This window comes from Mustela putorius, unplaced genomic scaffold (assembly GCF_011764305.1).
Source record: "Mustela putorius furo isolate JIRA1106 unplaced genomic scaffold, ASM1176430v1.1 tig00000129_pilon_pilon_pilon, whole genome shotgun sequence".
NCBI lineage: Eukaryota > Metazoa > Chordata > Mammalia > Carnivora > Mustelidae > Mustela > Mustela putorius.
In genome coordinates, this window is record NW_025421290.1 from 24,820,362 (window position 1) to 24,833,037 (window position 12,676).

The window sequence follows — 12,676 nt, forward strand, 5'->3', positions numbered from 1 at the left end:
CCAGCAGTGCCCATTCCCGGGTGGTTTATCCAGATGGATCCCGTGGGAGTTAGCCGTGCTCAGCCTTTGCCACTCCACCCAGTGGTCCTGTTCTGTGCAAGGGTCCGGTGGGAGTCGCTGGTCCCCTGGTCACTGCCCTTGTCACCTTGGTCGCTGTGCTGCTAGTGGCAGCCACCTTGTGGGATGTCCATACGCCAGAGAGACCCCAGCTTGTCTCTGATGCTGCTAGCTAGTAGGGGTATCCTATCAGCGGAGGGAGAGGTGGACCCTCTTATGTTGGGAGGACCCAGGTAAGTCACCTAGTTCACACCCTGTGTATGGGGGTGGTGGCTCCCCAGAAATGCACCTGTGCCCTTCCCAGATGGCCAGGCCAGAAGCCTGGGGCGGCCCTACTGCTCCCCTCCCTGCCTTGCCAGAGTCAGCTCTCCCTCCGCCTGGGTTTTGGTTAGGTGGGGGAGCAGACTGGTCCCCCTGCTGGGTTCTTCTCGTAAGGTTGACTATGTTAGGCACGTATGTTGAGCACAGCTGCCCCACAAAGCTGGCAGTGTCCTCCTGTCTTCCTGTGAGAGTCTGAATTGAAACTCAAAAGGTATCAAACTCTGTGCTGCTGGGTTGCTGGTAGTTGCCTCTCTGTGCCTGCGTGCCCGGCTAGGGTTCGGGATCTGCGCTTCGTACTCAATGGCAGGCTCTCTCTGATCTAATGAACCATGAGAAGGGGAGGTTTAGACTGAAGCCGAGGTGGCCTTCGTGTCCGCAGCCCTTGGGAGCATGGGGTCCGTAGTCAGGGGTTAGTGTGTGATACGAAGAGCGAGCACTGGACAGGGAGTCTGTCTGGGGACAGACCCTGTGCCATCGGTCGCTGGCTCTTTAACCTTGGGGAAAGACCCTGAGCTGTCTGCACTCAGTTTCCTTTCTGTAAAGTGAAAACAAGCAGCTGGACGGGCTGTGAGTCTCATCCAATGCCAGGAGGGTACAGTTTGGGACCTAAGATGTAAAGTTCTTGAAAGGATCCCAAAGCCTCCATTTTCCTGCCGTTCCTCATAGTCATAGGGGCAAAATGTACAAGGGGCTCAGCAGTTTCAAAAATAACTAAGTACTGGTATTCCATTTTAAAAATAAATCAGACCTTCTCATAATTATAACTACTTGATTTCTTTCCACCTTCCCTTGAGGCGCGTATTTTGTAGCTCAGTACGGCTTTATAAATAAGTTTACGTATTATCCAAACATTAGCCTGTTTGATTAAAAATATTACATGGCTTTTAATTTTTTGTCTCTCTATTGTAAGAGGGTTTTGTAAAGAGCTTTTCAGATCTCTGTGTCTTTGCTAGAGCATCGCAGAAAAGGTATAATCAACGCTTGTACCCAGGCTTTTTATTGGAAAGAAGCAGCGTGTTTCTGCCTCGGGGCTATGAATTATTCAGACAAGTATTTCTTGTTCATCCCCAAGGGGAACACATGAGACAAAAGATCAAATAGGAAAATCGCACTGGGAAAGTTTTCTGTTTCACCTTTGGAGTTTTTCGAGACACCTGAGCTCCCCGGCAAATGGCGGATGCTTTCCTTTGCGAAGGTGCAGCCCCGGGCCGGGGTAGCCGGTGAGCCCCGCCCGGATGAGGCCGAGCCTTGCCTGCTGGATCAGGGCAACAGCTGAGCCCTGTCTGGCTCAGAGGCGTTCTTGCCGGGAAAAAGCAGTCATCATAAACCCTGAAGACTTTCCTCAGTGCATCGTGACATATTTCTGTCCAGACTGGAGGCAGGTTGAGAGCAGCAGGCCTGCAAATTTCGAAGAGTTTTAATCTTTGGAGTCTAATACTGCCCAGTGACTGTGATTGGGATGACCCCCAAAGGGCAGCTGGGACGGCCCCTTCTTTGTGACCTTGTAAATGGCACCCCCGACCTGTGTTCCCCAGACTGCCCCCCGCATGGTGTCTGTGGAGGGGAGGCCCCTGGCCCAGCTACATCTCAGCCCTCTCTCCCCTGCCTCCATCCCCAGGCTGTGCAGGAAAGCTGTGTTTCTATGGCTTGGGGCCTAAGAAGGGAAGAAGGTGGCCTTTGCAATGTACTCTAGTGGCCAGGGATGAGGCTTTGGGCCAGACAAGATGTGCAATTCGAATCCCAACTCTGTCCGTTGCTGGCTTTGGGACCACGGGCAAGTCACCCTCTTGGTACCTCAGCATCCTCAGACATATGAATGGGGATAAAATTGGCACCAGACACAAATTAAAGCACAGAACTGAAGTCTCTTATCAAGTCACAAAAGGTCCTACTCTGCTCTCGCGGAAACCGGATTGGTTTGCCGGTCCCTAGGTTGAGGCACAGGGGTCAGCAGAGAGATCAGAAGTGTTCAGCAGGGAAGAGCCGGGGGCTCAAGACGTCTATGGTGGAGGGGGTGCGGATGGCGGAGTTAGAAGGAGTTTAAAGAACTTGAGCGCTGGAGACTTCCCAAGAACCAGCCAAGGGGGGTTCCCAGGGAAGGAACCCGTACAGGCCAGCTGTGGGTCGTAGAAAAAAACAGACGATGGAAAGTGTGTCTGCGCCAGCAGTACTGCTGGGGGTGGGGGGGTGGAGGAAGGAGAGGAGGTGGAGGGACCGTGGGAGGGAGCTGTTTTGGAGGAAGGAAGCCGTGTCCACTGCAGGTGGGGCCCTGGAGGCACATGGCAACGGCAGAGAACTATGAATGTGGTCAGGAGCTCAGCTTGTTCCGTGATGAACAATGATTCATTAACTCCTAGGGTTGCTCGTGGTGGCGTGCACCAGAGTGCCCGACCCAGCTTGGAGGAGAGGTACAATTTAAGCAGAAACACAAACACGTGAATATTGCCTGAAAAGCAGAAATGACTTGGAGGCAGATGGTATTCATTAAAGTTAATAGAAGGTCAGACTTGACAAAAGAAATGTAAATTACACCCCAGTGAAAATGAACACATTTCTAATAGTTTTAGCCTTCATCTGTGTGTTTAAATTCACATACAGAGAGAAGGGAGAGCAGAAATAATGTGTGTCATATTAATAATGAGTTAGCACAAGACAAGGGAGGCAAGAGCTGAGTGTGGGCAGATATTGAGGGACCGGTGAGGCGAAGGGATAAGGAATTACTGAGTAATGTTGTTGACAAGGGGAAGAACTCGGAGAGTGAGCAGACTTCTTCCAGAGAATCTAAAAGCATATTTTCACATCATTTTTGCATAAGTGCATATATTTACATACATTTGCATGGCATGTTTCATTCCCAGTACCACAAATGAATTAATGAAACACAGAGCAAGATTTTCCACACCAGTTATCCTGTAATCTGGAGTAAGGGGAGAGGTGGAAACAGTGCTGCCCGAGGCCTGGGGGCCGAGGAATGGGCTCGCTGGACAGTGGTGCCCAGGCCCAGGGCAGGCACAGAGACTCAGGGTAGCTAAGGACAGAATTATGAGACAGGGACAGGCTTTGCAGACAAAATGTTATCCACCTAACATCTGATAATGTCAGCCTGGGCTCTTGGGGGCAATGCACGAGATTAGAGGGCAAGAAAGGAACAAGAACTTTCAGGAGAGGAAGGAGCATGACAGGGAGCTAAGAAGTGATATGGACAGGAGCTGATAAAGCAAAGATGGAGAAATTAATTTATCCCAGACCGTATTAGCAGGAAACTCAGGCCTTCCTCCAGACCGCTTGACAGGGTGAGAAAAAGTGTGGAGCAGAGGCCATTGGTGGGGGTTTCCCAGGGCTTCCCAAAGAGAGGGCTGTGAGCTGGAGAGGGACTGGGCCCAGGGGAGCAGGGGAGGGTGGGGGGGCCAACAGAGCCTGAGCCTACCCCTCTGCAGGGTCCAGGAGGAGAGCTGATGTGTCACCCTGAGAGATCAGCCATCCCCTAGAGCAAGTCTGGTACAACAGAGACACTCCAGAGCTACCTCTGGAGCATCTCCAGAAGTATCTGGAGTATCTCCGGAGATAATCCAGAGCTGCTGCTCAGAGAGGAGAAAATATAGGCTAAAAGCAGTAAGGGGCCATCCTCTTGAATGTTGACATTCCCAAAACAAGGCCTAGAAAGGGACAGAAGGCAGCAGTCATTCAAAGGAAGGTAGCCAGAAGACTGGGGATGGTGGAAAGTTCCAGCACCTCACCACGACGTCGTGGTGAGAGACCATTGATGGAGTTCCCCACAGAGAGGGGAAGATGGCTGGGAAGAGGCGGTTGGAGATAATGGGTTAGGCCTGGCACTCCACCCAAGGAGTATGGCTTAGGCCTGTCTTCTGTGAAAGGATCATAAGACGTGAAAAGCCCCCCGAGGTCAGTCAGGCTGACTTCAGGTGTCCTCATACACAGGCTGTCTTCGAGGGTTTTCTCCATGGCCCTAGGTTTTCGGAAACATCAGAAATCTGGAGTGACATTAGAGACGTTAGGGGTGGTGTTGGACTTCTGTCCCAGGGCGCACGTTAGTGGGGAAGACTAGCTGTTGGAAAAGTACATTTTTTTTTTAATTTTTGTTTAAAGATTTTATTTATTTATTTGTCAGAGAGAGAGAGAGAGCACAAGCAGGCAGAGGCAGAGAGAGAAGCAGGCACCCCGCTGAGCAAGGAGCCTGATGTAGGACTCGATCCCAGGATCCTGGGATCATGACCCGAGCCGAGGGCAGCGGCTTAAACAACTGAGCCACCCAGGCGTTCTGGAAAAGTACATTTTAGGACTAAGTGGCTGAGGCGCGTCACATGGATGGCAGGTCTGGAAGGAGGACAGCCAACATGCCATGTCGTGGGATGTGTCTTGTGGACTCTTACCACGTTTTCCGTTGTCTTACCAGCTCTAAAGTTTGAGCTGGAAGTACTCATCAGAACTAGGCTGGCTAACGACATGGCTCAGAAAAGAAGGCTCTTTGGAAGTTCAGAGAAGGCCAGAGTGCGAGTTCCCTTTAAGCTATCTTCAGGCTGAGGTGCTTGTTGACTGTGGGAAAAGACTTCACCCCATAATGCCTGAATCTAGAGAAAGAGGTGAGCTCTGTTGCTGCCGCCAGCTTGCACCAAGAAATGCTGGAAGAGCCTGGGCATTTTTCTCTTCAAGCATCTTTTTAAGTGTCTGTTTTGTGAACGCTGGGGGGACCTTTCTTGGGTCCCACATTTTACTAGTTGGAAGTATGTTTGGGGGTGTGTGCATCTGTTGGAGGAGAGATGTAGCACGAAGGTGATGAACTTGTGGGGTTACCCGAGAGACGGACAGCCTGTGTCTGTGTATCTGTCTGATCCATTCGTCCGTCTGGCCAGGAGCCGCTGGGGTCGAGGGCAGCCCAGGGCTGACACACTGGGCAGGGTCTCACATGGGCACAGCTCCACTTGTCCCTGAGCAAACCCCGTCTCAAAGAGCAGCCCTTGATCCCTTCTGTTACTCTGGGCAAGACAACCAAGCAGATGAAACAGAATCCAGACACCCTGCCCCTTCCAAACGCTGATCTTTGGAAATGGATCCCTTTCATCCGAAGTATCCATTTTCTTCCTCTTCGCAGAATGATTGGCAGGAACAAAACCTTGCCATGGTCAAGTGAGAAGCCTCTTTCATCTATGAATTGCATTTTATTTGCTTCCTGGGTTTTAAAAAAAAATGCTTTTAAAATTAAGGAGAACGATATTTTTCTCTGAAGAAAGACTTGATGAAATATTTAGATGTCCTCCCTTTCTACACATCTGTGGGCTGGTTGATAGAACCCCTTGAGTGCACAAGACTTAATTTCTCTAATATCTTGACTCGTGCGAACTGGGATTCGCGCTAACAGTGCAGGAGAGACAGTAGTGCGTTCTGTTGGGTGGCTCGGACTTTGCTCCTCCGTCTACCTTCTCACCCTTCTTATAATGGGACACACTCCATTTGAGCCCCTTAGTAGCTCGAGGCCCATTCGAGAACCGTTAAAATTGGGCACGAATAGAACCTCTGCAGAGAAATGTAAAACTTCACCTGCCGGATGAGTTGGTCCTCACAGCAGGCGCCAAGGTGGACAATTTCCTCTTCACCGCTGCTCTTGGTGACCCATCCCAGGCTACCCTGCAGCTCAGCAGAACCAGGGCTGGGCATTTCTGGAGTCACCCAAGCTCCAGGAGTCTAGGCCTCGAGCAGTAGCTCAGCACAGGGGTTATGAGTCTGGCGCTGGAGCCATCCTGTCTGGGTTCGAATCCCAGCTTCATCACGTGTAAATAGTACGGCCTGATGGAAGTTCCTTAATCTATCCGAACTTCCGTTCCGTCAGCCATTCCCTCAGCCGTTAAGCAGGGAGAACCCTAGTGCCCCCCGTGGTGTTACTGTGTGGTTAAATGAGTTAACACAGGGGCACCTGTGTGGCTCATGTCCGTGAAGCTTCGCCTTCGGCTCAGGTCATGATCTCAGGGTCCTGTGTCGGGCTCCCTGCTTCCCTGTCTCCCTCTTATCTACTTGACAGTGGGCAGGGGGGGGGGGGCATTTCCTTTCCAAAAGATCTGCCCCTGGGCCTGGCTTTCCTTCTGAACCAAATTTCAGCAGCTGGAAGAGCCAAAATAAGAATATATCATAGCGCATGGCTGCCCAAAACCGTGTGCTTTTGCCTTTAAGTATTACTTTCTGTTTCTCTGGAGCCTGTAGCCCAGTTTCCTAGGGTTGAAAGGAGTAGAAAGGGGGATGTGACATGTCAGGCAGAGACGGGGAGTCTCTTCTGGTTGGGCTCAGGGGGACCAGACCAGGGCTGCGGGCAGCCAGCCCCACCTCTGGCCTGGGGCGGGGAGGAGGGGCAGGGGGAGCCGGGCCCTGGACCCGGATGGAGAGGGTGGGCGGGCTCCATAGACTGGCCAGGCAACAGAGCCTGCCATGGAGCCCGGCTCAAGTGTCACCCTCTGAGAAGGCTTCCTTGCCCCCTCCCCACCCACCCCTACAGAGGGGCCCTCAACCCCTTCACTTCCCTCCGTTGAAGCCCCTGTTGAACCAACATCAAGCTCTTTCTTCATGGATGTGTCACTCGTTGGGGCAGGCTCTATGCCTGAGGTGGCGGGTGTAGACCAAGGGTGGCGGGTAGATGAGGTGGGGCAGGGAGAGAGGAAGAAACGTGCTCAAGAGCCAGCTTGACCTTGACAGATATCCTTATTCCCCTTTTACAAACGAGCCCCCTGCCAAAGCAGCGAGTGCTTTCCCCTGAATGGATTGTAAGCCAGTATCATTGGAACATGTTATTTTTAAATAGTCAGGTTAACTCTTTGTGCAGAGGCCCCTGGGTGATTGTTGGCTTGACCTTGGCATACTCCCTTCCCACCACGGGTACAGGAAATGACCTTGGGGGGGACTGGAAGACACAGCACATGGTTTCATACCAGACCATGGAGGCCAAATCAGCTAATTAATGGAACCTTCCAGTGCAGTGGAATCTGAGTGTATTACAGGCCAAATCTCAAAGGGGATGTGTTATGCAGTAAGGCAGGGCTCGTGGCCGGTGTGCCTGGCACAGCCGTGTCCCTACTCCACAGCCTAGTATGGTTGAAGGCCACAGGGGCAGCCCTGGGGCCCTGGATAGGATCCGTGGCCACCCCACTCAAGTTTAGATGCTCCATCCTGTTGCTCCCAAGCACATTCTTCTCTGCCAGCCCCTGTACCCCACCTGGGGATGGCAAGGGTCACTGTCCTTAGACCAGAGACTGCTGCAGAACGATGTGAGGCAGCCGTGCTGGAGTCCGCAGTGGTCTTCCTGGGCCCATGTGTGCCCTGCAGGTCTCTTCTCCGTCTCTCTCAGCTCTGTTGGAGGGGACCACCCTCGGAGAAGCTGACCCACGATGACCCTGCCCATGAGAGACCTAGTTTCAGACTAGGAACTAAAATGATAATTTATAAAGAATGGTGCCTTTCCTGAGCAGACCCCCTGCTCCCTCTCACCCGTCCTCATCCCCAGAGGAGCTCACCCTCTAAGCCAGAAGCCAGGTTAGGTTCCTGGAGACAGACATCAGGGAGGCTGAAATGGCCATCCCCACACAGGCCAGGACAGAGGCAGATAGGGTGACGTGGCAGGTGCCGAGGGATTGGGGCTGTACAGATCCAGGCAGTAGCCCCGGCTCCAACACAGAGGCCCCTCCTGGGCCCCAGACTCTCCTCCTGTCACTTCCCCCTTTAAACCAGAGGTCCCTGCCAATGTCCCATGGTTACAGATGAGCCAAGGAGGGGATAGCCTCTGCCCTTGGGAGTGCCAAGGAGGGCAGGGAGCTTGTCACCCTTGGCCTAGAGCCACCCGGTCCTCTCTCCCCAGTGTGCCGTAAAAATATCATTAAATACCATTTTTTATGTGAGAAAAACAGATGCCCAAACCCCACTCCCTCTCTTCAGACAAATTCTCTTGAGGAGTTCCTGGCAAGCTGCCCCCTTGGTCACCTCATCCCAAGGACACTCCCTCCTCCCTTGATGGTGACCCCAGACGCATCCTTAGCCCTCCTGCAGTTCCCGCTGTAGACTGTGAGCCTGGCGTCTTGTTCAGGGTGTGCCTTCTGATCTTGGTCCCAGGCTGAGGGAGCCTCTGCTTGTACCCCCACCCCCACCCGAAACATAGATTCAAGTAGCTTCTCTTGGTTTCCACAGCGCCAAGACATGTCCCTTGCTTCCACGCTCAGCTTTGTGGATGGGCTCCTCTGGGGACGGGGGAGGGGACCGCATTGCTCTAACTGGGTTTGCACAGTGCCCACACTTGCTTTGGGATAGGATGACCACAGTGGCAATAACAGGAGCCCACCAAAGCCAGGTCAGGGGTGCGAACCATGTGGAGAGGACATCTGAGGAAGGGAGAAGGATTGGAAATGATTTAGGGGAAGAACCGGGTAATTGAAAGGTGGGTTTTATTTTTTGTTTTTGTTTTTAATGACTCAAGCTATGTCCTCACATTCTTTTGAAAATACATATTTTTAGCTTAGAGCATTTTCTGTTAGTTGGGCCTGTGTGTCGTCCTTGGAGCAAAAGGAGTGTCCCCTGGGAACTTGGCGCTCCTGCACCCACGTGACTGCTGTGTGGCTTATGGCCCTCCTTCTCCTGCAAAGCTCTCCCGTGGCAAGCGGCATCGCTGGTGCAGAGGTGCTCTGTGCAGACATTTCCTGCTTGGTATTTGGATCCCTCCTACCCACTGTCGCATTTTCTCAGTGTTGGCTAGGGAGATCTGGCATTGGGCCACCGGTGCTTTCATCGAGGGCCGAAATCACAGACCCAGAAGCAACACAAGCCCGGCGCGGGCTCTGAACACGAGCCATGTCACCAGGCCTTCCTTTGCTGTGGCTTGCAGAAAAAATTAATTCTGTGTTTATTTCTCTTTTCTGTTTTGGTGTCTCAGATGACTAATTACAGGCAGTGCAGCTCAGTGTTTCATTAGTAATTATGATCTAAAATTATTTAAAATCTGACATACTCTCTCCAAACAATTTATTCTTAGAAATTCTGCCCCGTTATTCCGGTGTGATTTGACATTTCCCTTCCATCGCACTCCTGCCGTGCCACAGCTACTGCACCCTGGCTTGGATCAGAGGATCTGATCCACATTTTCACTTGTCTGCGTTGTTCTGTGTTCCCAGCTAGCTGTCCCTAACGCCCCTGCCTTATTTCCGGCCTCCCTGGATGTCAGCCCCGCCTCGGCACCCTCCTCCCCAGCACCGCCTGCCCCTGAAGTCAACAGGAGGGAGCGGCTGTCACCACGAAGCAGTGACATTTGGGCCCCGTGGGTTGGCTGTCCCCCACCTAGCTTCTGCATCCCGTGGTGCTGGTTCCAGACTCCCCAACCAAGAACTCATGGGTTCTCAGGGACGTGTGTGCCCACGTGTTGTCCAGACCTTCAGACTGAGCTTAAAAGCCTTCATCTAAAAGGTCTAGGGAGGACACCCTAGAAGCTTCTCAGGTACCGCTTCCAGCTTTTCTGCGTCAGTGTCAGGGGTGAGGGCCTAACGTGGCCGGGGAGTCTTTGGACCTGGCACTCACCAGAGAGCATTGCAGGATTCAGAAGTCCACAGAATTCCCCAGTCTAAGCACCCGCTTGTGCAGATGGGGAAACTGAGGCCAAAGAGGGGACGGGACTCAGAAAAGCACAGACCCACCTGGAACCCTGAGGCCGTCACTCCCAAAGGCCTCGTGCCCACTTCCTCTGTCTGCGAAGTGGGCCATAGCACCTGCCTTCTCGTTTGGGGTGGGGGTGGAGAAGAGATGAGCCCCCGGAGCTCCACTCATTGCTCTGGGGGGATGAGGGGGTCAGAGGGCTCCAGTCTGTCTTGGGGTCACACAGCATCCCCTGAGCTTGTGTCCTTTCTCTCTTTCCAACTGGAGTCCAGACTTGGTCTCCCCACTTGCCTCTTACCCTGGCCTCGAGGTGACCCCTACTGGATAGTGTCCCTTTCTCGCAGCTGCCCTTGCCCTGTCTACCTGGATCACCAGCATCAACACTGATTTATGAGCCCACTTGGGCACAGGGAAGTTTCCAGGTGCCTTTGGCACCCTTCCTGTTGCCGAGGAGGGTGGGGGGAGGGGTTGCTTAGGAGGAGGAATGACAAACGTACCAGCGACAAAATTCCAAGTATCACCAAGTCTCAAACCCTCGGCCTCCAGGAAGATAGTTACTTGGAGCCAAGGCAGCCCCCCGACGACAGGGCTGCTCGTCACAGAAGTGTGCTCTGGGCCCTGTCCTTGGAGACTCCTTACTCTTGGGAACCAGCAAGTGCCGCTGACCAAGGAATGGGTGCCGTTGTGCACAGGCTGTATCCCGGGGCACTGCGTGAGAGCACCGCCCGGGGTCCAGAGACAGCCTTGCCCTTCATGTGCCTCCCAAGGCCCCAGCAGCTGCGCTGGGGAGAGGACAGAACCACAGTCTGAGGGCCCACCCCTAGCTCCCAGATCTAGGCCCCTGCGTCCGGAAAGCTCCAGAAGCTTCAGGAAAGCCCTGCGAGAGCTCCTCCCCTGGGGTTCCTGGGCCTCCAGCCCCTCTGCCCTGCAGCCCACCCCCGGTCCCCATGGTCCCTCGGCTGCTTTTACCTCCCCCCAAGCTCACCAACGGATGAGGGAGCTCTCATCCTTCCCTTTCCTCATCTGCTTGGTATTTATGGAACACCTGTCTCTGAAAATACCTTTTCAGGACTTGTTACTTTTCAAGCCTCTCAGCTGATGCCCAGCTCCCTGGTGCCCAGGGAGGGACCCAGGACTTTGGCACCATCTCTGTGCCATGCACCACTCCAGCTTCGCCTCCCACGCCACGAGTTCAGCACAGCGGCCTCTCTGTAACTGTCATAATGATTAAATGACACGATGTATGCAAGAGTCATGGAGCCTGGTTCTGTGCCAGATGCTCTAGTCTAGAAGGAAAATGTAGGAAAAGCCACAGGGACTCCTGTAGGCGGAGGTACAGGTCACAGGCTATCTGGTCTCCTAGAGCAAGAGGGACAAACACAGCTCTACCATAGGTGTGACCTGGGGGCCAGGGATCAGCAGCTGGGCAGAGATGTGGGCTCTGCCACAGGTTGGCGACACATGGAGCTTGAATACATAATAAACAAACCAGCCCTTGGAGATCCGTATGGGACAGTTGGGGTCGGACAAAAGATGATGGCGAGGTAGATTTGATTTTGGTACTATTGATTCTGGTAGAGGCGGTTCCATAAGGAAACATCCTTATTTTTCAGAGCTTCCTGCTGAACTATTTAGGGATGAAGTGTCACAATGCCTATAATTAAAAAAACCAATTCTTGCCCCCAGAATAGATAAAGCAAGTGTGAAAAAAGTTAACGGTTGTTAAATTTAGGTGGTAGGTATATAGATGTTCATGACATTAACCTTTCTGATTTTCCGCATGCTTGAAATGTTTCAAGATTAAAACAGGTTAAAACAAAGAAAGTGACATGATCAGGTTTGCATTTTGGAGCGATCATTCTAAAAGCCAGGGAGGCTACGTTAGGCAGAGGCTAAGACTCTGCTAGTAACGTCTTGACAGTCCGGGATAAGAGGTATTGAGAAAGTAGATTCAGTAAGGCTCAGGGAGGAACTGGAAGGTTCTTGTCTGGTTCTCAGACACCTGGGCCATGTCCCTGGTGGCTAAGACGACCTCCCCAACAGGAGGAGACGCAGGAAGAGCAACTATGGGAAGGAGGATACAGGCCTGGCCTGTGGCTGGCTGGGTCTGGAGGCATTTCCAGGGCAGGGGCCGTGGTTAGGAAGCCATGGTGGCCTGGAGGGGACAGCTGAAGCAATGAGGGACATGAGACCCATTCCCAGCTGGACTGTGAATCAGAGACAGAGAAAGAAAGAGGGCCAAGGGCGAAACCCAAGAAGCACCAACATTTGCGGAACAAGAGAGAAATTTGGCTAATGAGGAAATGAACATTCTGGTCATTGACAGTTTTCCCATCCACTCAGCTCATCCAAACCGTAGCTGGCATTTGGGCCTGGCCCTGCCAGATGCACAAGCCCTCTTGTTCCCACAGTCCCAGTCTGCTCTCAGCTCAGGGCTGTGGCCAGCCCTGGGTTCTGCAGTGGTTTAGGGGATTCCATGAAGCCACCGTGCAGAGGAAGGGTCCCGGTCAACGAGATCACTGTGAGAAGTGTGGGAAGTGGGAGTGACTTGAATTACAGTCACAACTTCCACATAGATTAGCTGAGGGCCTTGAGCTCCTCTGGGCCTCAGTATCTTCCTCCATGACGAGGAATGATGATGGGAGAATCAGATGTGATCCCCTGT

General features: G+C 52.8%; 1 protein-coding gene across 4 annotated transcripts in view; it reads left to right on the plus strand.

The window, feature by feature from the left end:
• The window catches only part of TTC7B (tetratricopeptide repeat domain 7B), a 246,923-nt gene that overhangs the window by 216,700 nt on the left and 17,547 nt on the right, over positions 1 to 12,676 (plus strand). The window lies entirely within an intron of this gene.